This window comes from Heterodontus francisci, chromosome 22 (assembly GCF_036365525.1).
Source record: "Heterodontus francisci isolate sHetFra1 chromosome 22, sHetFra1.hap1, whole genome shotgun sequence".
Taxonomy (NCBI): domain Eukaryota; kingdom Metazoa; phylum Chordata; class Chondrichthyes; order Heterodontiformes; family Heterodontidae; genus Heterodontus; species Heterodontus francisci.
The window spans coordinates 39436222-39463060 of NC_090392.1; the positions used below are offsets into that span (position 1 = coordinate 39436222).

The window sequence follows — 26839 nt, forward strand, 5'->3', positions numbered from 1 at the left end:
CCATTTCACAAGAGGACAATGTCAAAATGGTTGCGGCAATTCAACAATTGTACGAAGCACAAAACAGAGCTCATTTAACAATGTCACACTGTTCTGCTGCGGAAATCTTTCCCCTGACAGACAAACTCTCCAGGCCACAGTTCCACCCTATCCCAGACTTGCCCCTTCGCCTTTCCCTCTGCCTCTGCACTCGCTTTATACCTGTTCAATCTCTAACCTTTATCCAGTTGTGAAGAAAGGCTACCCACCAGAAAGTCTAACACTGTTTGTCTTTCCAGATGTGCTGCCTGAGTTGCTGCGCATTTCCTGCATTTTCTCTTTTCATTTCAGATTTCCAGCATCCACCATTCGTTTGCTTTTGCACTCACAATGTTGACGGTTCGTCTCCAGGTAGCTACCGTTAGACCCGGTTTCCCAGGCAAAGAGGCTTTTATTGAGGATACTGCCACATGGCAAAAGGCCAATCTGCCCCCATGCCCTTTTAACCGACAGACTAAGCTTGGAATCTCCCACACCTGAGGGGCAGGTTCTGACACACAGTAAACTGCGACCTGGTAGGTGACTCAATCTGGGCTGGGTGGAGCATGACTTGATTGACAAGCCTCGTGCTATATCAGAACTGGCCGGAGCCAGTGCTCCCCCTTTCGCTACTGGAATGGATATGTGCAGTCAGGATGGTGAACGTCTCTGGTTTTAAGATCTATCGTGCTCGACAGGTATTTTAAATGAACGGCGGGACTGAGTGAGATTGTGTGTGCGTGTCTGAACCGTGTTGTGGGACTGTGTAAGTTTGTGTATGTCTCTGAACCGTGCTGTGGGACCGTGTGAGTTTGTGTGTGGCTTTGCAGCGTGTTGTGGGACGGTGTGAGTTTAATGTGTCTCTGAACGGTGTTTTAGGACTGTGTGAGTTTGTGTGCATGTTTCTGAACCGTGTTGTGGCATTGTGTGAGTTTATGTGTACTTTCTGCTTATTTATTGCTCTCTTACTTTGCTTTGACACATAGAAAAATGTATACACAACACAGATACACACAAATACATTGAGAAGTAACACACGCACACACACACACACATTTATTCAGAATGAGCACACTGATGCACCCATAATACTCAAGTGCACAATATTTATATATTTAGAACCTGATATATATTATCAAAATAAAAGGAGATTTACAACTGACACACTCACAATGCATCGCCCTCATAACATCAAGACTCTCAGTTTCGATAGAACCATCACAGCCACAGACACAGACACACACACACGCTTTATATTGCCATATGGTCCAGTTTGAAGTTTCAAGAAAAGTCTGTACAACAAAAATTGAAAGAGTTTTCACAAGTTGCCCGTCCTGTTGAGTATTTGCAGCGATTTCCCACTCTCACAGCAGTGATTCTGAGTCACGATGTGTGGAATTGGATTTGAAAACTGAAGAAAATTCAGCGCTTGGTGCTCAGCTGTCACGAGCAATTCCACACCTGCTTTGATCAGCTGTCAGCAGTGGACTGGAACAATGTCAGCCAGGGACTTTTAGTGTACATCAATAAAAGTGAACTTATTTGATGCAGGTAAAATATCATTAAAATGGTCCACCGCATTCAACTTGTTTTCCCTAATCCCAGCGGTGGAACAGTCCCAGATTGTGCAGCCATTGAATGAATTTGCATTGCTTTTTTCGTAGCCCGACCGTCCTTAATATATGGGTTCGACGTCTGTGCATGGTTTTTGCTCATATCATTTAAAATTGCTTCTCATGAATGCATGGAAACAGTCAGGTAATGGATCAGAGCAGCGTTGTTAAATAATCAGGAAAAGAAGACACCAATGCAAACATAGAGAGCAGAACAAGCACGTCCAAGGGCGCTAAGTGAAACGCTCAATAAGGGGCGACGTTCCGGGGTGGGCTTGAACCACCAACCTTTCGGTTAACAGCCGAACGCGCTAGCCAATTGCGCCACAGAGACGACCACAGCAAAATCACCCAAGACACTGCAAACCAGTGTTTCAATGAATTCGAGTCTCAGGTCGTGTGAGCTGGAGAATCCTGCCAGTCATCAGCTTTTCCAGATCGTCGCTGCGGGATGGTATCTGTTTATCTCTGCCATCTGGTGGTAAAAATCAAAATTTCTCCCCAGCACTTTTTCCGTCAGTCGGAGAACCATTTCACAAGGGGACAATGTCAAAACGGTTGCGGCAATTCAACAATTGTACGAAGCACAAAACAGAGCTCATTTAACAATGTCACACTGTTCTGCTGCGGAAATCTTTCCCCTGACAGACAAACTCTCCAGGCCACAGTTCCACCCTGTCCCACACCTTGCCCCTTCGCCTTTCCCTCTGCCTCTGCACTCGCTTTATATCTGTTCAATCTCTAACCTTTATCCAGTTGTGAAGAAAGGCTACCCACCAGAAAGTCTAACACTGTTTGTCTTTCCAGATGTGCTGCCTGAGTTGCTGCGCATTTCCTGCATTTTCTCTTTTCATTTCAGATTTCCAGCATCCACCATTCGTTTGCTTTTGCACTCACAATGTTGGCGGTTCGTCTCCAGGTACCTACCGTTAGACCCGGTTTCCCAGGCAAAGAGGCTTTTTTTGAGGATACTGCCACATGGCAAAAGGCCAATCTGGCCCCATGCCCTTTTAACCGACAGACTAAGCTTGGAATCTCCCACACCTGAGGGGCAGGTTCTGACACACAGTAAACTGCGACCTGGTAGGTGACTCAATCTGGGCTGGGTGGAGCATGACTTGATTGACAAGCCTCGTGCTATATCAGAACTGGCCGGAGCCAGTGCTCCTCCTTTCGCTACTGGAATGGATATGTGCAGTCAGGATGGTGAACGTCTCTGGTTTTAAGATCTATCGTGCTCGACAGGTATTTTAAATGAACGGCGGGACTGAGTCAGATTGTGTGTGCGTGTCTGAACCGTGTTGTGGGACTGTATAAGTTTGTGTATGTCTCTGAACCGTGCTGTGGGACCGTGTGATTTGTGTGTGGCTTTGCAGCGTGTTGTGGGACGCTGTGAGTTTAATGTGTCTCTGAACGGTGTTCTAGGACTGTGTGAGTTTGTCTGCGGGTTTCTGAACCGTTTTGTCGGACTGTGTGAGTTTGTGTGCTTGTTTCTGAACCGTGTTGTGGCATTGTGTGAGTTTATGTGTACTTTCTGCTTATTTATTGCTCTCTTACTTTGCTTTGACACATAGAAAAATGTATACACAACACAGATACACACAAATACATTGAGAAGTAACACACGCACACACACACACATTTATTCAGAATGAGCACACTGATACACCCATAATACTCAAGTGCACAATATTTATATATTTAGAACCTGATATATATTATCAAAATAAAAGGAGATTTACAACTGACACACTCACAATGCATCGCCCTCATAACATCAAGACTCACAGTTTCGATAGAACCATGACAGCCACAGGCACAGACACACACACACGCTTTATATTGCCATATGGTCCAGTTTGAAGTTTTAAGAAAAGTCTGTACAACAAAAATTGAAAGAGTTTTCACAAGTTGCCCGTCCTGTTGAGTATTTGCAGCGATTTCCCACTCTCACAGCAGTGATTCTGAGTCACGATGTGTGGAATTGGATTTGAAAACTGAAGAAAATTCAGCGCTTGGTGCTCAGCTGTCACGAGCAATTCCACACCTGCTTTGATCAGCTGTCAGCAGTGGACTGGAACAATGTCAGCCAGGGACTTTTAGTGTACATCAATAAAAAGTGAACTTATTTGATGCAGGTAAAATATCATTAAAATGGTCCACCGCATTCAACTTGTTTTCCCTAATCCCAGCGGTGGAACAGTCCCAGATTGTGCAGCCATTGAATGAATTTGCATTGCTTTTTTCGAAGCCCGACCGACCTTAATATATGGGTTCGATGTCTGTGCATGGTTTTTGCTCATTTCATTTAAAATTGCTTATCATGAATGCATGGAAACAGTCAGGTAATGGATCAGAGCAGCGTTGTTAAATAATCAGGAAAAGAAGACACCAATGCAAACACAGAGAGTAGAACAAGCACGTCCAGGGGCGCTAAGTGAAACGCTCAATAAGGGTCGACGTCTCTGGGTGGGTTTGAACCACCAACCTCTCGATTAACAGCCGAACGCGCTAGCCAATTGAGCCACAGAGACGACCACAGCCAAGTCACCCAAGACACTGCAAACCAGTGTTTCAATGAATTCGAGTCTCAGGTCGTGTGAGCTGGAGAATCCTGCCAGTCATCAGCTTTTCCAAATCGACGCTGCGGGATGGTATCTGTTTATCTCTGCCATCTGGTGGTACAAATCAAAATTTCTCCCCAGCACTTTTTCCGTCAGTCGGAGAACCATTTCACAAGGGGACAATGTCAAAACGGTTGCGGCAATTCAACAATTGTACGAAGCACAAAACAGAGCTCATTTAACAATGTCACACTGTTCTGCTGCGGAAATCTTTCCCCTGACAGACAAACTCTCCAGGCCACAGTTCCACCCTATCCCAGACTTTGCCCCTTCGCCTTTCCCTCTGCCTCTGCACTCGCTTTATACCTGTTCAATCTCTAACCTTTATCCAGTTGTGAAGGTTACCCACCAGAAAGTCGAACACTGTTTGTCTTTCCAGATGTGCTGCCTGAGTTGCTGCGCATTTCCTGCATTTTCTCTTTTCATTTCAGATTTCCAGCATCCACCATTCGTTTGCTTTTGCACTCACAATGTTGACGGTTCGTCTCCAGGTAGCTACCGTTAGACCCGGTTTCCCAGGCAAAGAGGCTTTTATTGAGGATACTGCCACATGGCAAAAGGCCAATCTGCCCCCATGTCCTTTTAACCGACAGACTAAGCTTGGAATCTCCCACACCTGAGGGGCAGGTTCTGACACACAGTAAACTGCGACCTGGTAGGTGACTCAATCTGGGCTGGGTGGAGCATGACTTGATTGACAAGCCTCGTGCTATATCAGAACTGGCCGGAGCCAGTGCTCCCCCTTTCGCTACTGGAATGGATATGTGCAGTCAGGATGGTGAACGTCTCTGGTTTTAAGATCTATCGTGCTCGACAGGTATTTTAAATGAACGGCGGGACTGAGTGAGATTGTGTGTGCGTGTCTGAACCGTGTTGTGGGACTGTGTAAGTTTGTGTATGTCTCTGAACCGTGCTGTGGGACCGTGTGAGTTTGTGTGTGGCTTTGCAGCGTGTTGTGGGACGCTGTGAGTTTCATGTGTCTCTGAACGGTGTTCTAGGACTGTGTGAGTTTGTCTGCGGGTTTCTGAACCGTTTTGTCGGACTGTGTGAGTTTGTGTGCTTGTTTCTGAACCGTGTTGTGGCATTGTGTGAGTTTATGCGTACTTTCTGCTTATTTATTGCTCTCTTACTTTGCTTTGACACATAGAAAAATGTATACACAACACATTTACACACAAATACATTGAGAAGTAACACACGCACACACAAACACACATTTATTCAGAATGAGCACACTGATACACCCATAATACTCAAGTGCACAATATTTATATATTTAGAACCTGATATATATTATCAAAATAAAAGGAGATTTACAACTGACACACTCACAATGCATCGCCCTCATAACATCAAGACTCTCAGTTTCGATAGAACCATCACAGCCACATCCACAGACACACACACACGCTTTATATTGCCATATGGTCCAGTTTGAAGTTTGAAGAAAAGTCTGTACAACAAAAATTGAAAGAGTTTTCACAAGTTGCCCGTCCTGTTGAGTATTTGCAGCGATTTCCCACTCTCACAGCAGTGATTCTGAGTCACGATGTGTGGAATTGGATTTGAAAACTGAAGAAAATTCAGCGCTTGGTGCTCAGCTGTCACGAGCAATTCCACACCTGCTTTGATCAGCTGTTAGCAGTGGACTGGAACAATGTCAGCCAGGGACTTTTAATGTACATCAATAAAAGTGAACTTATTTGATGCAGGTAAAATATCATTAAAATGGTCCACCGCATTCAACTTGTTTTCCCTAATCCCAGCGGTGGAACAGTCCCAGATTGTGCAGCCATTGAATGAATTTGCATTGCTTTTTTCGAAGCCCGACCGACCTTAATATATTTAGCATGGGTTCGACGTCTGTGCATGGTTTTTGCTCATTTCATTGAAAATTGCTTGTCATGAATGCATGGAAACAGTCATGTAATGGATAAGAGCAGCGTTGTAAAATAATCAGGAACAGAAGACACCAATGCAAACACAGAGAGTAGAACAAGCACGTCCAGGGGCGCTAAGTGAAACGCTCCACAAGTGCCGATGTTCCTGGGTGGGCTCAAACCACCAACCTTTCAATTAACAGCCGAACGCGCTAGCCAATTGCGCCACAGAGACGACCACAGCAAAATCACGCAAGACACTGCAAACCAGTGTTTCAATGAATTCGAGTCTCAGGTCGTGTGAGCTGGAGAATCCTGGCAGTCATCAGCTTTTCCAGATCGACGCTGCGGGATGGTATCTGTTTATCTCTGCCATCTGGTGGTACAAATCAAAATTTCTCCCCAGCACTTTTTCCGTCAGTCGGAGAACCATTTCACAAGGGGACAATGTCAAAACGGTTGCGGCGATTCAACAATTGTACGAAGCACAAAACAGAGCTCATTTAACAATGTCACACTGTTCTGCTGCGGAAATCTTTCCCCTGACAGACAAAGTCTCCAGGCCACAGTTCCACCCTATCCCAGACCTTGCCCCTTCGCCTTTCCCTCTGCCTCTGCACTCGCTTTATACCTGTTCAATCTCTAACCTTTATCCAGTTGTGAAGAAAGGCTACCCACCAGAAAGTCTAACACTGTTTGTCTTTCCAGATGTGCTGCCTGAGTTGCTGCGCATTTCCTGCATTTTCTCTTTTCATTTCAGATTTCCAGCATCCGCCATTCGTTTGCTTTTGCACTCACAATGTTGACTGTTCGTCTCCAGGTAGCTACCGTTAGACCCGGTTTCCCAGGCAAAGAGGCTTTTATTGATGATACTGCCACATGGCAAAAGGCCAATCTGCCCCCATGCCCTTTTAACCGACAGACTAAGCTTGGAATCTTCCACACCTCAGGGGCAGGTTCTGACACACAGTAAACTGCGACCTGGTCGGTGACTCAATCTGGGCTGGGTGGAGCATGACTTGATTGACAAGCCTCGTGCTATATCAGAACTGGCCGGAGCCAGTGCGCCCCCTTTCGCTCCTGGTTTGGATATGTGCAGTCAGGATGGTGAACGTCTCTGGTTTTAAGATCTATCGTGCTCGACAGGTATTTTAAATGAAGGGCGGGACTGAGTGAGATTGTGTGTGCGTGTCTGAACCGTGTTGTGGGACTGTGTAAGTTTGTTTATTTCTCTGAACCGTGCTGTGGGACCGTGTGAGTTTGTGTGTGGCTTTGCAGCGTGTTGTGGGACGCTGTGAGTTTAATGTGTCTCTGAACGGTGTTCTGGGACTGTGTGAGTTTGTCTGCGGGTTTCTGAACCGTTTTGTCGGACTGTGTGAGTTTGTGTGCGTGTTTCTGAACCGTGTTGTGGCATTGTGTGAGTTTCTGTGTACTTTCTGCTTATTTATTGCTCTCTTACTTTGCTTTGACACATAGAAAAATGTATACACAACACAGATACACACAAATACATTGAGAAGTAACACACGCACACACACACACACATTTATTCAGAATGAGCACACTGATACACCCATAATACTCAAGTGCACAATATTTATATATTTAGAACCTGATATATATTATCAAAATAAAAGGAGATTTACAACTGACACACTCACAATGCATCGCCCTCAGAACATCAAGACTCACAGTTTCGATAGAACCATGACAGCTACAGCCACATACACACACACACGCTTTATATTGCCATATGGTCCAGTTTGAAGTTTTAAGAAAAGTCTGTACAACAAAAATTGAAAGAGTTTTCACAAGTTGCCCGTCCTGTTGAGTATTTGCAGCGATTTCCCACTCTCACAGCAGTGATTCTGAGTCACGATGTGTGGAATTGGATTTGAAAACTGAAGAAAATTCAGCGCTTGGTGCTCAGCTGTCACGAGCAATTCCACACCTGCTTTGATCAGCTGTTAGCAGTGGACTGGACCAATGTCAGCCAGGGACTTTTAGTGTACATCAATAAAAGTGAACTTATTTGATGCAGGTAAAATATCATTAAAATGGTCCACCGCATTCAACTTGTTTTCCCTAATCCCAGCGGTGGAACAGTCCCACATTGTGCAGCCATTGAACGAATTTGCATTGCTTTTTTCGAAGCCCGACGGACCTTAATATATTTAGCATGGGTTCGACGTCTGTGCATGGTTTTTGCTCATTTCATTGAAAATTGCTCATCATGAATGCATGGAAACAGTCAGGTAATGGATCAGAGCAGCGTTGTTAAATAATCAGGAAAAGAAGACACCAATGCAAACACAGAGAGTAGAACAAGCACGCCCAGTGGCGCCTAGTGAAACGCTCAATAAGGGCCGACGTCGTTGGGTGGGCTTGAACCATCAATCTTTCGAATAACAGCCGAACGCGCTAGCCAATTGCGCCACAGAGACGACCACGACCGAATTGTCCAAGACACTGCAAACCAGTGTTTCAATGAATTCGAGTCTCAGGTCGTGTGAGCTGGAGAATCCTGCCAGTTATCAGCTTTTCCAGATCGACGCTGCGGGATGGTATCTGTTTATCTCTGCCATCTGGTGGTACAAATCAAAATTTCTCCCCAGCACTTTTTCCGTCAGTCGGAGAACCATTTCACAAGGGGACAATGTCAAAACGGTTGCGGCAATTCAACAATTGTCCGAAGCACAAAACAGAGCTCATTTAACAATGTCACACTGTTCTGCTGCGGAAATCTTTCCCCTGACAGACAAACTCTCCAGGCCACAGTTCCACCCTCTCCCAGACCCTGCCCCTTCGCCTTGCCCTCTGCCTCTGCACTCGCTTTATGCCTGTTCAATCTCTAACCTTTATCCAGTTGTGAAGAAAGGCTACCCACCAGAAAGTCTAACACTGTTTGTCTTTCCAGATGTGCTGCCTGAGTTGCTGCGCATTTCCTGCATTTTCTCTTTTCATTTCAGATTTCCAGCATCCACCATTCGTTTGCTTTTGCACTCACAATGTTGACGGTTCGTCTCCAGGTAGCTACCGTTAGACCCGGTTTCCCAGGCAAAGAGGCTTTTATTGAGGATACTGCCACATGGCAAAAGGCCAATCTGCCCCCATGCCCTTTTAACCGACAGACTAAGCTTGGAATCTTCCACACCTGAGGGGCAGGTTCCGACACACAGTAAACTGCGACCTGGTAGGTGACTCAATCTGGGCTGGGTGGAGCATGACTTGATTGACAAGCCTCGTGCTATATCAGAACTGGCCGGAGCCAGTGCTCCCCCTTTCGCTACTGGAATGGATATGTGCAGTCAGGATGGTGAACGTCTCTGGTTTTAAGATCTATCGTGCTCGACAGGTATTTTAAATGAACGGCGGGACTGAGTGAGATTGTGTGTGCGTGTCTGAACCGTGTTGTGGGACTGTGTAAGTTTGTGTATGTCTCTGAACCGTGCTGTGGGACCGTGTGAGTTTGTGTGTGGCTTTGCAGCGTGTTGTGGGACGCTGTGAGTTTAATGTGTCTCTGAACGGTGTTCTAGGACTGTGTGAGTTTGTCTGCGGGTTTCTGAACCGTTTTGTCGGACTGTGTGAGTTTGTGTGCGTGTTTCTGAACCGTGTTGTGGCATTGTGTGAGTTTATGTGTACTTTCTGCTTATTTATTGCTCTCTTACTTTGCTTTGACACATAGAAAAATGTATACACAACACAGATACACACAAATACATTGAGAAGTAACACACGCACACACACACACACATTTATTCAGAATGAGCACACTGATACACCCATAATACTCAAGTGCACAATATTTATATATTTAGAACCTGATATATATTATCAAAATAAAAGGAGATTTACAACTGACACACTCACAATGCATCGCCCTCATAACATCAAGACTCACAGTTTCGATAGAACCATGACAGCCACAGCCACAGACACACACACACGCTTTATATTGCCATATGGTCCAGTTTGAAGTTTTAAGAAAAGTCTGTACAACAAAAATTGAAAGAGATTTCACAAGTTGCCCGTCCTGTTGAGTATTTGCAGCGATTTCCCACTCTCACAGCAGTGATTCTGAGTCACGATGTGTGGAATTGGATTTGAAAACTGAAGACAATTCAGCGCTTGGTGCTCAGCTGTCACGAGCAATTCCACACCTGCTTTGATCAGCTGTTAGCAGTGGACTGGAACAATGTCAGCCAGGGACTTTTAGTGTACATCAATAAAAGTGAACTTATTTGATGCAGGTAAAATATCATTAAAATGGTCCACCGCATTCAACTTGTTTTCCCTAATCCCAGCGGTGGAACAGTCCCAGATTGTGCAGCCATTGAATGAATTTGCATTGCTTTTTTCGAAGCCCGACCGACCTTAATATATTTAGCATGGGTTCGACGTCTGTGCATGGTTTTTGCTCATTTCATTGAAAATTGCTTATCATGAATGCATGGAAACAGTCAGGTAATGGATCAGAGCAGCGTTGTTAAATAATCAGGAAAAGAAGACACCAATGCAAACACAGAGAGTAGAACAAGCACGTCCAGGGGCGCTAAATGAAACGCTCAATAAGGTCCGACGTCCCTGGGTTTGCTTGAACCACCAACCTTTCGGTTAACAGCCGAACGCGCTAGCCAATTGCGCCACAGAGACGACCGCAGCAAAATCACGCAAGACACTGCAAACCAGTGTTTCAATGAATTCGAGTCTCAGGTCGTGTGAGCTGGAGAATCCTGCCAGTCATCAGCTTTTCCAGATCGACGCTGCGGGATGGTATCTGTTTATCTCTGCCATCTGGTGGTACAAATCAAAATTTCTCCCCAGCACTTTTTCCGTCAGTCGGAGAACCATTTCACAAGGGGACAATGTCAAAACGGTTGCGGCAATTCAACAATTGTACGAAGCACAAAACAGAGCTCATTTAACAATGTCACACTGTTCTGCTGCGGAAATCTTTCCCCTGACAGATAAACTCTCCAGGCCACAGTTCCACCCTATCCCACACCTTGCCCCTTCGCCTTTCCCTCTGCCTCTGCACTCGCTTTATACCTGTTCAATCCCTAACCTTTATCCAGTTGTGAAGAAAGGCTACCCACCAGAAAGTCTAACACTGTTTGTCTTTCCAGATGTGCTGCCTGAGTTGCTGCGCATTTCCTGCATTTTCTCTTTTCATTTCAGATTTCCAGCATCCACCATTCGTTTGCTTTTGCACTCACAATGTTGACGGTTCGTCTCCAGGTAGCTACCGTTAGACCCGGTTTCCCAGGCAAAGAGGCTTTTATTGAGGATACTGCCACATGGCAAAAGGCCAATCTGCCCCCATGCCCTTTTAACCGACAGACTAAGCTTGGAATCTCCCACACCTGAGGGGCAGGTTCTGACACACAGTAAACTGCGACCTGGTAGGTGACTCAATCTGGGCTGGGTGGAGCATGACTTGATTGACAAGCCTCGTGCTAAATCAGAACTGGCCGGAGCCAGTGCTCCCCCTTTCGCGACTGGAATGGATATGTGCAGTCAGGATGGTGAACGTCTCTGGTTTTAAGATCTATCGTGCTCGACAGGTATTTAAAATGAACGGCGGGACTGAGTGAGATTGTGTGTGCGTGTCTGAACCATGTTGTGGGGCTGTGTAAGTTTGTGTATGTCTCTGAACCGTGCTGTGGGACCGTGTGAGTTTGTGTGTGGCTTTGCAGCGTGTTGTGGGACGCTGTGAGTTTAATGTGTCTCTGAACGGTGTTCTAGGACTGTGTGAGTTTGTCTGCGGGTTTCTGAACCGTTTTGTCGGACTGTGTGAGTTTGTGTGCGTGTTTCTGAACCGTGTTGTGGCATTGTGTGAGTTTATGTGTACTTTCTGCTTATTTATTGCTCTCTTACTTTGCTTTGACACATAGAAAAATGTATACACAACACAGATACACACAAATACATTGAGAAGTAACACACGCACACACACACACACATTTATTCAGAATGAGCACACTGATACACCCATAATACTCAAGTGCACAACATTTATATAGTTAGAACCTGATATATATTATCAAAATAAAAGGAGATTTACAACTGACACACTCACAATGCATCGCCCTCAGAACATCAAGACTCACAGTTTCGATAGAACCATGACAGCCACAGACACACACACACGCTTTATATTGCCATATGGTCCAGTTTGAAGTTTTAAGAAAAGTCTGTACAACAAAAATTGAAAGTTTTCACAAGTTGCCCTTCCTGTTGAGTATTTGCAGCGATTTCCCACTCTCAGAGCAGTGATTCTGAGTCACGATGTGTGGAATTGGATTTGAAAACTGAAGAAAATTCAGTGCTTGGTGCTCAGCTGTCACGAGTAATTCCACACCTGCTTTGATCAGCTGTTAGCAGTGGACTGCAACAATGTCAGCCAGGGACTTTTAGTGTACATCAATAAAAGTGAACTTATTTGATGCAGGTAAAATATCATTAAAATGGTCCACCGCATTCAACTTGTTTTCCCTAATCCCAGCGGTGGAACAGTCCCAGATTGTGCAGCCATTGAATGAATTTGCATTGCTTTTTTCGAAGCCCGACCGACCTTAATATATGGGTTCGACGTCTGTGCATGGTTTTTGCTCATTTCATTGAAAATTGCTTATCATGAATGCATGGAAACAGTCAGGTAATGGATCAGAGCAGCGTTGTTAAATAATCAGGAAAAGAAGACACCAATGCAAACACAGAGAGTAGAACAAGCACGTCCAGGGGCGCTAAGTAAAACGCTCAATAATGGCCGACGTCCCTGGGTGGGCTTGAACCACCAACCTTTCGGTTAAGAGCCGAACGCGCTAGCCAATTGCGCCACAGATACAACCACAGCAAAACCACGCAAGACACTGCAAACCAGTGTTTCAATGAATTCGAGTCTCAGGTCGTGTGAGCTGGAGAATCCTGCCAGTCATCAGCTTTTCCAGATCGACGCTGCGGGATGGTATCTGTTTATCTCTGCCATCTGGTGGTACAAATCAAAATTTCTCCCCAGCACTTTTTATGTCAGTCGGAGAACCATTTCACAAGGGGACAATGTCAAAACGGTTGCGGCAATTCAACAATTGTACGAAGCACAAAACAGAGCTCATTTAACAATGTCACACTGTTCTGCTGCGAAAATCTTTCCCCTGACAGACAAACTCTCCAGGCCACAGTTCCACCCTATCCCACACCTTGCCCCTTCGCCTTTCCCTCTGCCTCTGCACTCGCTTTATACCTGTTCAATCTCTAACCTTTATCCAGTTGTGAAGAAAGGCTACCCACCAGAAAGTCTAACACTGTTTGTCTTTCCAGATGTGCTGCCTGAGTTGCTGCGCATTTCCTGCATTTTCTCTTTCCATTTCAGATTTCCAGCATCCACCATTCGTTTGCTTTTGCACTCACAACGTTGACGATTCGTCTCCAGGTCGCTACCGTTAGACCCGGTTTCCCAGGCAAAGAGGCTTTTATTGAGGATACTGCCACATGGAAAAAGGCCAATCTGCCCCCATGCCCTTTTAACCGACAGACTAAGCTTGGAATCTCCCACAGCTGAGGGGCAGGTTCTGACAAACAGTAAACTGCGACTTGGTAGGTGACTCAATCTGGGCTGGGTGGAGCATGACTTGATTGACAAGCCTCGTGCTCCATCAGAACTGGCCGGAGCCAGTGCTCCTCCTTTCGCTACTGGAATGGATATGTGCAGTCAGGATGGTGAACGTCTCTGGTTTTAAGATCTATCGTGCTCGACAGGTATTTTAAATGAACGGCGGGACTGAGTGAGATTGTGTGTGCGTGTCTGAACCGTGTTGTGGGACTGTGTAAGTTTGTGTATGTCTCTGAACCGTGCTGTGGGACCGTGTGAGTTTGTGTGTGGCTTTGCAGCGTGTTGTGGGACGCTGTGAGTTTAATGTGTCTCTCAACGGTGTTCTCGGACTGTGTGAGTTTGTCTGCGGGTTTCTGAACCGTTTTGTCGGACTGTGTGAGTTTGTGTGCATGTTTCTGAACCGTGTTGTGGCATTGTGTGAGTTTATGTGTACTTTCTGCTTATTTATTGCTCTCTTACTTTGCTTTGACACATAGAAAAATGTATGCACAACACAGATACACACAAATACATTTTGAAGTAACACACGCACACACACACACACATTTATTCAGAATGAGCACACTGATACACCCATAATACTCAAGTGCACAATATTTATATATTTAGAACCTGATATATATTATCAAAATAAAAGGAGATTTACAACTGACACACTCACAATGCATCGCCCTCATAACATCAAGACTCACAGTTTCGATAGAACCATGACAGCCACAGCCACAGACACACACACACGCTTTATATTGCCATATGGTCCAGTTTGAAGTTTTAAGAAAAGTCTGTACAACAAAAATTGAAAGAGTTTTCACAAGTTGCCCGTCCTGTTGAGTATTTGCAGCGATTTCCCACTCTCACAGCAGTGATTCTGAGTCACGATGTGTGGAATTGGATTTGAAAACTGAAGAAAATTCAGCGCTTGGTGCTCAGCTGGCACGAGCAATTCCACACCTGCTTTGATCAGCTGTTAGCAGTGGACTGGAACAATGTCAGCCAGGGACTTTTAGTGTACATCAATAAAAGTGAACTTATTTGATGCAGGTAAAATATCATTAAAATGGTCCACCGCATTCAACTTGTTTTCCCTAATCCCAGCGGTGGAACAGTCCCAGATTGTGCAGCCATTGAATGAATTTGCATTGCTTTTTTCGAAGCCCGACCGCCCTTAATATATTTAGCATGGGTTCGACGTCTGTGCATGGTTTTTGCTCATTTCATTGAAAATTGCTTATCATGAATGCATGGAAACAGTCAGGTAATGGATCAGAGCAGCGTTGTTAAATAATCAGGAAAAGAAGACACCAATGCAAACACAGAGAGAACAAGCACGTCCAGGGGCGCTAAGTGAAACGCTCAGTAAGGACCGACGTCCCTGGGTGGGCTTGAACCACCAACCTTTCGGTTAACAGCCGAACGCGCTAGCCAATTGCGCCACAGAGACGACCACAGCAAAATCGCACAAGACACTGCAAACCAGTGTTTCAATGAATTCGAGTCTCAGGTCGTGTGAGCTGGAGAATCCTGCCAGTCATCAGCTTTTCCAGATCGACGCTGCGGGATGGTATCTGTTTATCTCTGCCATCTGGTGGTACAAATCAAAATTTCTCCCCAGCACTTTTTCCGTCAGTCGGAGAACCATTTCACAAGGGGACAATGTCAAAACGGTTGCGGCAATTCAACAATTGTACGAAGCACAAAACAGAGCTCATTTAACAATGTCACACTGTTCTGCTGCGGAAATCTTTCCCCTGACAGACAAACTCTCCAGGCCACAGTTCCACCCTATCCCAGACCCTGCCCCTTCGCCTTGCCCTCTGCCTCTGCACTCGCTTTATGCCTGTTCAATCTCTAACCTTTATCCAGTTGTGAAGAAAGGCTACCCACCAGAAAGTCTAACACTGTTTGTCTTTCCAGATGTGCTGCCTGAGTTGCTGCGCATTTCCTGCATTTTCTCTTTTCATTTCAGATTTCCAGCATCCACCATTCGTTTGCTTTTGCACTCACAATGTTGACGGTTCGTCTCCAGGTAGCTACCGTTAGGCCCGGTTTCCCAGGCAAAGAGGCTTTTATTGAGGATACTGCCACATGGCAAAAGGCCAATCTGCCCCCATGCCCTTTTAACCGACAGACTAAGCTTGGAATCTCCCACACCTGAGGGGCAGGTTCTGACACACAGTAAACTGCGACCTGGTAGGTGACTCAATCTGGGCTGGGTGGAGCATGACTTGATTGACAAGCCTCGTGCTATATCAGAACTGGCCGGAGCCAGTGCTCCCCCTTTCGCTACTGGAATGGATATGTGCAGTCAGGATGGTGAACGTCTCTGGTTTTAAGATCTATCGTGCTCGACAGGTATTTTAAATGAACGGCGGGACTGAGTGAGATTGTGTGTGCGTGTCTGAACCGTGTTGTGGGACTGTGTAACTTTGTGTATGTCTCTGAACCGTGCTGTGGGACCCTGTGAGTTTGTGTGTGGCTTTGCAGCGTGTTGTGGGACGCTGTGAGTTTAATGTGTCTCTGAACGGTGTTCTAGGACTGTGTGAGTTTGTCTGCGGGTTTCTGAACCGTTTTGTCGGACTGTGTGAGTTTGTGTGCGTGTTTCTGAACCGTGTTGTGGCATTGTGTGAGTTTATGTGTACTTTCTGCTTATTTATTGCTCTCTTACTTTGCTTTGACACATAGAAAAATGTATACACAACACAGATACACACAAATACATTGAGAAGTAACACACGCACACACACACACACACATTTATTCAGAATGAGCACACTGATACACCCATAATACTCAAGTGCACAATATTTATATATTTAGAACCTGATATATATTATCAAAATAAAAGGAGATTTACAACTGACACACTCACAATGCATCGCCCTCATAACATCAAGACTCACAGTTTCGATAGAACCATGACAGCCACAGCCACAGACACACACACACGCTTTATATTGCCATATGGTCCAGTTTGAAGTTTTAAGAAAAGTCTGTACAACAAAAATTGAAAGAGTTTTCACAAGTTGCCCGTCCTGTTGAGTATTTGCAGCGATTTCCCACTCTCACAGCAGTGATTCTGAGTCACGATGTGTGGAATTGGATTTGAAAACTGAAGAAAATTCAGCGCTTGGTGCTCAGCTGTCACGAGCAATTCCACACCTGCTTTGATCAGCTGTTAGCAGTGGACTGTAACAATGTCAGCCAGGGACTTTTAGTGTACATCAATAAAAGTGAACTTATTTGATGCAGGTAAAATATCATTAAAATGGTCCACCGCATTCAACTTGTTTTCCCTAATCCCAGCGGTGGAACAGTCCCAGATTGTGTAGCCATTGAATGAATTTGCATTGCTTTTTTCGAAGCCCGACCGACCTTAATATATTTAGCATGGGTTCGACGTCTGTGCATGGTTTTTGCTCATTTCATTGAAAATTGCTTATCATGAATGCATGGAAACAGTCAGGTGATGGATCAGAGCAGCGTTGTTAAATAATCAGGAAAAAAAGACACCAATGCAAACACAGAGAGGAGAACAAGCACGTCCAGGGGCGCTAAGTGAAACGCTCAATCAGGGTCGACGTCCCTGGGTGAGCTTGAACCACCAACCTTTCAATTAACAGCCGAACGCGTTAGCCAATTGCGCCACAGAGACGCCCACAGCAAAATCACGCAAGACACTGCAAACCAGTGTTTCAATGAATTCGAGTCTCAGGTCGTGTGAGCTGGAGAATCCTGCCAGTCATCAGCTTTTCCAGATCGACGCTGCGGGATGGTATCTGTTTATCTCTGCCATCTGGTGGTACAAATCAAAATTTCTCCCCAGCACTTTTTCCGTCAGTCGGAGAACCATTTCACAAGGGGACAATGTCAAAACGGTTGCGGCAATTCAACAATTGTACGAAGCACAAAACAGAGCTCATTTAACAATGTCACACTGTTCTGCTGCGGAAATCTTTCCCCTGACAGACAAAGTCTCCAGGCCACAGTTCCACCCTATCCCAGACCTTGCCCCTTCGCCTTTCCCTCTGCCTCTGCACTCGCTTTATACCTGTTCAATCTCTAACCTTTATCCAGTTGTGAAGAAAGGCTACCCACCAGAAAGTCTAACACTGTTTGTCTTTCCAGATGTGCTGCCTGAGTTGCTGCGCATTTCCTGCATTTTCTCTTTTCATTTCAGATTTCCAGCATCCACCATTCGTTTGCTTTTGCACTCACAATGTTGACGGTTCGTCTCCAGGTAGCTACCGTTAGACCCGGTTTCCCAGGCAAAGAGGCTTTTTTTGAGGATACTGCCACATGGCAAAAGGCCAATCTGCCCCCATGCCCTTTTAACCGACAGACTAAGCTTGGAATCTCCCACACCTGAGGGGCAGGTTCTGACACACAGTAAACTGCGACCTGGTAGGTGACTCAATCTGGGCTGGGTGGAGCATGACTTGATTGACAAGCCTTGTGCTAGATCAGAACTGGCCGGAGCCAGTGCTCCTCCTTTCGCTACTGGAATGGATATGTGCAGTCAGGATGGTGAACGTCTCTGGTTTTAAGATCTATCGTGCTCGACAGGTATTTTAAATGAACGGCGGGACTGACTGAGATTGTGTGTGTGTGTCTGAACCGTGTTGTGGGACTGTGTAAGTTTGTGTATGTCTCTGAACCGTGCTGTGGGACCGTGTGAGTTTGTGTGTGGCTTTGCAGCGTGTTGTGGGACGGTGTGAGTTTAATGTGTCTCTGAACGGTGTTCTAGGACTGTGTGAGTTTGTCTGCGGGTTTCTGAACCGTTTTGTCGGACTGTGTGAGTTTGTGTGCATGTTTCTGAACCGTGTTGTGGCATTGTGTGAGTTTATGTGTACTTTCTGCTTATTTATTGCTCTCTTACTTTGCTTTGACACATAGAAAAATGTATACACAACACAGATACACACAAATACATTGAGAAGTAACACACGCACACACACACACACATTTATTCAGAATGAGCACACTGATACACCCATAATACTCAAGTGCACAATATTTATATATTTAGAACCTGATATATATTATCAAAATAAAAGGAGATTTACAACTGACACACTCACAATGCATCGCCCTCATAACATCAAGACTCTCAGTTTCGATAGAACCATCACAGCCACAGCCACAGACACACACACACGCTTTATATTGCCATATGGTCCAGTTTGAAGTTTTAAGAAAAGTCTGTACAGCAAAAATTGAAAGAGTTTTCACAAGTTGCCCGTCCTGTTGAGTATTTGCAGCGATTTCCCACTCTCACAGCAGTGATTCTGAGTCACGATGTGTGGAATTGGATTTGAAAACTGAAGAAAATTCAGCGCTTGGTGCTCAGCTGTCACGAGCAATTCCACACCTGCTTTGATCAGCTGTCAGCAGTGGACTGGAACAATGTCAGCCAGGGACTTTTAGTGTACATCAATAAAAGTGAACTTATTTGATGCAGGTAAAATATCATTAAAATGGTCCACCGCATTCAACTTGTTTTCCCTAATCCCAGCGGTGGAACAGTCCCAGATTGTGCAGCCATTGAATGACTTTGCATTGCTTTTTTCGAAGCCCGACCGTCCTTAATATATGGGTTCGACGTCTGTGCATGGTTTTTGCTCATTTCATTGAAAATTGCTTATCATGAATGCATGGAAACAGTCAGGTAATGGATCAGAGCAGCGTTGTTAAATAATCAAGAAAAGAAGACACCAATGCAAACACAGAGAGTAGAACAAGCACGTCCAGGGGCGCTAAGTAAAACGCTCAATAACGGCCGACGTCCTTGGGGGGGGCTTGAACCACCAACCTTTCGATTAACAGCCGAACGCGCGAGCCAATTGCGCCACAGAGACGACCACAGCAAAATCTCCCAAGGCACTGCAAACCAGTGTTTCAATGAATTCGAGTCTCAGGTCGTGTGAGCTGGAGAATCCTGCCAGTCATCAGCTTTTCCAGATCGACGCTGCGGGATGGTATCTGTTTATCTCTGCCATCTGGTGGTACAAATCAAAATTTCTCCCCAGCACTTTTTCCGTCAGTCGGAGAACCATTTCACAAGGGGACAATGTCAAAACGGTTGAGGCAATTCAACAATTGTACGAAGCACAAAACAGAGCTCATTTAACAATGTCACACTGTTCTGTTGGGGAAATCTTTCCCCTGACAGACAAACTCTCCAGGCCACAGTTCCACCCTATCCCAGACCTTGCCCCTTCGCCTTTCCCTCTGCCTCTGCACTCGCTTTATACCTGTTCAATCTCTAACCTTTATCCAGTTGTGAAGAAAGGCTACCCACCAGAAAGTCTAACACTGTTTGTCTTTCCAGATGTGCTGCCTGAGTTGCTGCGCATTTCCTGCATTTTCTCTTTTCATTTCAGATTTCCAGCATCCAGCATTCGTTTGCTTTTGCACTCACAATGTTGACGGTTCGTCTCCAGGGAGCTACCGTTAGACCCGGTTTCCCAGGCAAAGAGGCTTTTTTTGAGGATACTGCCACATGGCAAAAGGCCAATCTGCCCCCATGCCCTTTTAACCGACAGACTAAGCTTGGAATCTCCCACACCTGAGGGGCAGGTTCTGACACACAGTAAACTGCGACCTGGTAGGTGACTCAATCTGGGCTGGGTGGAGCATGTCTTGATTGACAAGCCTCGTGCAATTCAGAACTGGCCGGAGCCAGTGCTCCCCCTTTCGCGACTGGAATGGATATGTGCAGTCAGGATGGTGAACGTCTCTGGTTTTAAGATCTATCGTGCTCGACAGGTATTTTAAATGAACGGCGGGACTGAGTGAGATTGTGTGTGCGTGTCTGAACCGTGTTGTGGGACTGTGTAAGTTTGTGTATGTCTCTGAACCGTGCTGTGGGACCGTGTGAGTTTGTGTGTGGCTTTGCAGCGTGTTGTGGGACGGTGTGAGTTTAATGTGTCTCTGAACGGTGTTCTAGGACTGTGTGAGTTTGTCTGCGGGTTTCTGAACCGTTTTGTCGGACTGTGTGAGTTTGTGTGCATGTTTCTGAACCGTGTTGTGGCATTGTGTGAGTTTATGTGTACTTTCTGCTTATTTATTGCTCTCTTACTTTGCTTTGACACATAGAAAAATGTATACACAACACAGATACACACAAATACATTGAGAAGTAACACACGCACACACACACACACATTTATTCAGAATGAGCACACTGATACACCCATAATACTCAAGTGCACAATATTTATATATTTAGAACCTGATATATATTATCAAAATAAAAGGAGATTTACAACTGACACACTCACAATGCATCGCCCTCATAACATCAAGACTCTCAGTTTCGATAGAACCATCACAGCCACAGCCACAGACACACACACACGCTTTATATTGCCATATGGTCCAGTTTGAAGTTTTAAGAAAAGTCTGTACAACAAAAATTGAAAGAGTTTTCACAAGTTGCCCGTCCTGTTGAGTATTTGCAGCGATTTCCCACTCTCACAGCAGTGATTCTGAGTCACGATGTGTGGAATTGGATTTGAAAACTGAAGAAAATTCAGCGCTTGGTGCTCAGCTGTCACGAGCAATTCCACACCTGCTTTGATCAGCTGTTAGCAGTGGACTGGAACAATGTCAGCCAGGGACTTTTAGTGTACATCAATAAAAGTGAACTTATTTGATGCAGGTAAAATATCATTAAAATGGTCCACCGCATTCAACTTGTTTTCCCTAATCCCAGCGGTGGAACAGTCCCAGATTGTGCTGCCATTGAATGAATTTGCATTGCTTTTTTCGAAGCCCGACCGACCTTAATATATGGGTTCGACGTCTGTGCATAGTTTTTGCTCATTTCATTGAAAATTGCGAATCATGAATGCATGGAAACAGTCAGGAAATGGATCAGAGCAGCGTTGTTAAATAATCAGGAAAAGCAGACACCAATGCAAACACAGAAAGTAGAACAAGCACGTCCAGGGGCGCTAAGTGAAATGCTCAATAAGGGCCGACGTCCCTGGGTGGGTTTGACCACCAACCTTTCGGTTAACAGCCGAACGCGCTAGCCAATTGCGTCACAGAGACTACCACAGCAGAATCACGCAAGACACTGCAAACCAGTGTTTCAATGAATTCGAGTCTCAGGTCGTGTGAGCTGGAGAATCCTCCAGTCATCAGCTTTTCCAGATCGACGCTGCGGGATGGTATCTGTTTATCTCTGCCATCTGGTGGTACAAATCAAAATTTCTCCCCAGCACTTTTTCCGTCAGTCGGAGAACCATTTCACAAGGGGACAATGTCAAAACGGTTGCAGCAATTCAACAATTGTACGAAGCACAAAACAGAGCTCATTTAACAATGTCACACTGTTCTGCTGCGGAAATCTTTCCCCTGACAGACAAACTCTCCAGGCCACAGTTCCACCCTGTCCCAGACCTTGCCCCTTCGCCTTTCCCTCTGCCTCTGCACTCGCTTTATACCTGTTCAATCTCTAACCTTTATCCAGTTGTGAAGAAAGGCTACCCACCAGAAAGTCTAACACTGTTTGTCTTTCCAGATGTGCTGCCTGAGTTGCTGCGCATTTCCTGCATTTTCTCTTTTCATTTCAGATTTCCAGCATCCACCATTCGTTTGCTTTTGCACTCACAATGTTGACGGTTCGTCTCCAGGTAGCTGCCGTTAGACCCGGTTTCCCAGGCAAAGAGGCTTTTATTGAGGATACTGCCACATGGCAAAAGGCCAATCTGCCCCCATGCCCTTTTAACCGACAGACTAAGCTTGGAATCTCCCACACCTGAGGGGCAGGTTCTGACACACAGTAAACTGCGACCTGGTAGGTGACTCAATCTGGGCTGGGTGGAGCATGACTTGATTGACAAGCCTCGTGCTATATCAGAACTGGCCGGAACCAGTGCTCCCCCTTTCGCTACTGGAATGGATATGTGCAGTCAGGATGGTGAACGTCTCTGGTTTTAAGATCTATCGTGCTCGATAGGTATTTTAAATGAACGGCGGGACTGAGTGAGATTGTGTGTGCGTGTCTGAACCGTGTTGTGGGACTGTGTAAGTTTGTGTATGTCTCTGAACCGTGCTGTGGGACCGTGTGAGTTTGTGTGTTGCTTTGCAGCGTGTTGTGGGACGTTGTGAGTTTAATGTGTCTCTGAACGGTGTTCTAGGACTGTGTGAGTTTGTCTGCGGGTTTCTGAACCGTTTTGTCGGACTGTGTGAGTTTGTGTGCATGTTTCTGAACCGTGTTGTGGCATTGTGTGAGTTTATGTGTACTTTCTGCTTATTTATTGCTCTCTTACTTTGCTTTGACACATAGAAAAATGTATACACAACACAGATACACACAAATACATTGAGAAGTAAGACACGCACACACACACACACATTTATTCAGAATGAGCACACTGATACACCCATAATACTCAAGTGCACAATATTTATATATTTAGAACCTGATATATATTATCAAAATAAAAGGAGATTTACAACTGACACACTCACAATGCATCGCCCTCATAACATCAAGACTCTCAGTTTCGATAGAACCATCACAGCCACAGCCACAGACACACACACACGCTTTATATTGCCATATGGTCCAGTTTGAAGTTTTAAGAAAAGTCTGTACAACAAAAATTGAAAGAGTTTTCACAAGTTGCCCGTCCTGTTGAGTATTTGCAGCGATTTCCCACTCTCACAGCAGTGATTCTGAGTCACGATGTGTGGAATTGGATTTGAAAACTGAAGAAAATTCAGCGCTTGGTGCTCAGCTGTCACGAGCAATTCCACACCTGCTTTGATCAGCTGTTAGCAGTGGACTGGAACAATGTCAGCCAGGGACTTTTAGTGTACATCAATAAAAGTGAACTTATTTGATGCAGGTAAAATATCATTAAAATGGTCCACCGCATTCAACTTGTTTTCCCTAATCCCAGCGGTGGAACAGTCCCAGATTGTGCTGCCATTGAATGAATTTGCATTGCTTTTTTCGAAGCCCGACCGACCTTAATATATGGGTTCGACGTCTGTGCATAGTTTTTGCTCATTTCATTGAAAATTGCGAATCATGAATGCATGGAAACAGTCAGGAAATGGATCAGAGCAGCGTTGTTAAATAATCAGGAAAAGCAGACACCAATGCAAACACAGAAAGTAGAACAAGCACGTCCAGGGGCGCTAAGTGAAACGCTCAATAAGGGCCGACGTCCCTGGGTGGGTTTGAACCACCAACCTTTCGGTTAACAGCCGAACGCGCTAGCCAATTGCGCCACAGAGACTACCACAGCAGAATCACGCAAGACACTGCAAACCAGTGTTTCAATGAATTCGAGTCTCAGGTCGTGTGAGCTGGAGAATCCTCCAGTCATCAGCTTTTCCAGATCGACGCTGCGGGATGGTATCTGTTTATCTCTGCCATCTGGTGGTACAAATCAAAATTTCTCCCCAGCACTTTTTCCGTCAGTCGGAGAACCATTTCACAAGGGGACAATGTCAAAACGGTTGCAGCAATTCAACAATTGTACGAAGCACAAAACAGAGCTCATTTAACAATGTCACACTGTTCTGCTGCGGAAATCTTTCCCCTGACAGACAAACTCTCCAGGCCACAGTTCCACCCTGTCCCAGACCTTGCCCCTTCGCCTTTCCCTCTGCCTCTGCACTCGCTTTATACCTGTTCAATCTCTAACCTTTATCCAGTTGTGAAGAAAGGCTACCCACCAGAAAGTCTAACACTGTTTGTCTTTCCAGATGTGCTGCCTGAGTTGCTGCGCATTTCCTGCATTTTCTCTTTTCATTTCAGATTTCCAGCATCCACCATTCGTTTGCTTTTGCACTCACAATGTTGACGGTTCGTCTCCAGGTAGCTGCCGTTAGACCCGGTTTCCCAGGCAAAGAGGCTTTTATTGAGGATACTGCCACATGGCAAAAGGCCAATCTGCCCCCATGCCCTTTTAACCGACAGACTAAGCTTGGAATCTCCCACACCTGAGGGGCAGGTTCTGACACACAGTAAACTGCGACCTGGTAGGTGACTCAATCTGGGCTGGGTGGAGCATGACTTGATTGACAAGCCTCGTGCTATATCAGAACTGGCCGGAACCAGTGCTCCCCCTTTCGCTACTGGAATGGATATGTGCAGTCAGGATGGTGAACGTCTCTGGTTTTAAGATCTATCGTGCTCGATAGGTATTTTAAATGAACGGCGGGACTGAGTGAGATTGTGTGTGCGTGTCTGAACCGTGTTGTGGGACTGTGTAAGTTTGTGTATGTCTCTGAACCGTGCTGTGGGACCGTGTGAGTTTGTGTGTGGCTTTGCAGCGTGTTGTGGGACGTTGTGAGTTTAATGTGTCTCTGAACGGTGTTCTAGGACTGTGTGAGTTTGTCTGCGGGTTTCTGAACCGTTTTGTCGGACTGTGTGACTTTGTGTGCATGTTTCTGAACCGTGTTGTGGCATTGTGTGAGTTTATGTGTACTTTCTGCTTATTTATTGCTCTCTTACTTTGCTTTGACACATAGAAAAATGTATACACAACACAGATACACACAAATACATTGAGAAGTAACACACGCACACACACACACACATTTATTCAGAATGAGCACACTGATACACCCATAATACTCAAGTGCACAATATTTATATATTTAGAACCTGATATATATTATCAAAATAAAAGGAGATTTACAACTGACACACTCACAATGCATCGCCCTCATAACATCAAGACTCTCAGTTTCGATAGAACCATGACAGCCACAGCCACAGACACACACACACGCTTTATATTGCCATATGGTCCAGTTTGAAGTTTTAAGAAAAGTCTGTACAACAAAAATTGGAAGGGTTTTCACAGGTTGCCCGTCCTGTTGAGTATTTGCAGCGATTTCCCACTCTCACAGCAGTGATTCTGAGTCACGATGTGTGGAATTGGATTTGAAAACTGAAGAAAATTCAGCGCTTGGTGCTCAGCTGTCACGAGTAATTCCACACCTGCTTTGATCAGCTGTTAGCAGTGGACTGCAACAATGTCAGCCAGGGACTTTTAGTGTACATCAATAAAAGTGAACTTATTTGATGCAGGTAAAATATCATTAAAATGGTCCACCGCATTCAACTTGTTTTCCCTAATCCCAGCGGTGGAACAGTCCCAGATTGTGCAGCCATTGAATGAATTTGCATTGCTTTTTTCGAAGCCCGACCGTCCTTAATATATGGGTTCGACGTCTGTGCATGGTTTTTGCTCATTTCATTGAAAATTGCTTATCATGAATGCATGGAAACAGTCAGGTAATGGATCAGAGCAGCGTTGTTAAATAATCAGGAAAAGAAGACACCAATGCAAACACAGAGAGTTGAACAAGCACGTCCAGGGGCGCTAAGTAAAACACTGAATAATGGCCGACGTCCCTGGGTGGGCTTGAACCACCAACCTTTCAATTAACAGCCGAACGCGCTAGCCAATTGCGCCACAGAGACGACCACAGCGAAATCACGCAAGACACTGCAAACCAGTGTTTCAATGAATTCGAGTCTCAGGTCGTGTGAGCTGGAGAATCCTCCAGTCATCAGCTTTTCCAGATCGACGCTGCGGGATGGTATCTGTTTATCTCTGCCATCTGGTGGTACAAATAAAAATTTCTCCCCAGCACATTTTCCGTCAGTCGGAGAACCATTTCACAAGGGGACAATGTCAAAACGGTTGCGGCAATTCAACAATTGTACGAAGCACAAAACAGAGCTCATTTAACAATGTCACACTGTTCTGCTGCGGAAATCTTTCCCCTGACAGACAAACTCTCCAGGCCACAGTTCCACCCTATCCCACACCTTGCCCCTTCGCCTTTCCCTCTGCCTCTGCACTCGCTTTATACCTGTTCAATCTCTAACCTTTATCCAGTTGTGAAGAAAGGCTACCCACCAGAAAGTCGAACACTGTTTCTCTTTCCAGATGTGCTGCCTGAGTTGCTGCGCATTTCCTGCATTTTCTCTTTTCATTTCAGATTTCCAGCATCCACCATTCGTTTGCTTTTGCACTCACAATGTTGACAGTTCGTCTCCAGGTAGCTACCGTTAGACCCGGTTTCCCAGGCAAAGAGGCTTTTATTGAGGAT

The 26839-nt window shown here is 45.3% G+C and overlaps 9 non-coding genes across 9 annotated transcripts; all 9 read right to left on the reverse strand.

The window, feature by feature from the left end:
• Positions 1-1891: 1891 nt before the first annotated feature.
• trnan-guu (transfer RNA asparagine (anticodon GUU)) lies at positions 1892-1965 on the reverse strand. The gene has a single exon. It is a non-coding gene; the product is annotated as a tRNA-Asn (tRNA).
• A 2126-nt stretch (positions 1966-4091) lies between these two features.
• Positions 4092-4165, reverse strand: trnan-guu (transfer RNA asparagine (anticodon GUU)). The gene has a single exon. It is a non-coding gene; the product is annotated as a tRNA-Asn (tRNA).
• Positions 4166-6296: 2131 nt separating this feature from the next.
• Positions 6297-6370, reverse strand: trnan-guu (transfer RNA asparagine (anticodon GUU)). The gene has a single exon. It is a non-coding gene; the product is annotated as a tRNA-Asn (tRNA).
• A 4344-nt stretch (positions 6371-10714) lies between these two features.
• Positions 10715-10788, reverse strand: trnan-guu (transfer RNA asparagine (anticodon GUU)). Its single transcript has one exon. It is a non-coding gene; the product is annotated as a tRNA-Asn (tRNA).
• A 2120-nt stretch (positions 10789-12908) lies between these two features.
• On the reverse strand, positions 12909-12982 carry trnak-cuu (transfer RNA lysine (anticodon CUU)). Its single transcript has one exon. It is a non-coding gene; the product is annotated as a tRNA-Lys (tRNA).
• A 2132-nt stretch (positions 12983-15114) lies between these two features.
• trnan-guu (transfer RNA asparagine (anticodon GUU)) lies at positions 15115-15188 on the reverse strand. Its single transcript has one exon. It is a non-coding gene; the product is annotated as a tRNA-Asn (tRNA).
• Positions 15189-17325: 2137 nt separating this feature from the next.
• trnan-guu (transfer RNA asparagine (anticodon GUU)) lies at positions 17326-17399 on the reverse strand. Its single transcript has one exon. It is a non-coding gene; the product is annotated as a tRNA-Asn (tRNA).
• A 6530-nt stretch (positions 17400-23929) lies between these two features.
• On the reverse strand, positions 23930-24003 carry trnan-guu (transfer RNA asparagine (anticodon GUU)). Its single transcript has one exon. It is a non-coding gene; the product is annotated as a tRNA-Asn (tRNA).
• Positions 24004-26130: 2127 nt separating this feature from the next.
• On the reverse strand, positions 26131-26204 carry trnan-guu (transfer RNA asparagine (anticodon GUU)). Its single transcript has one exon. It is a non-coding gene; the product is annotated as a tRNA-Asn (tRNA).
• Positions 26205-26839: the final 635 nt, after the last annotated feature.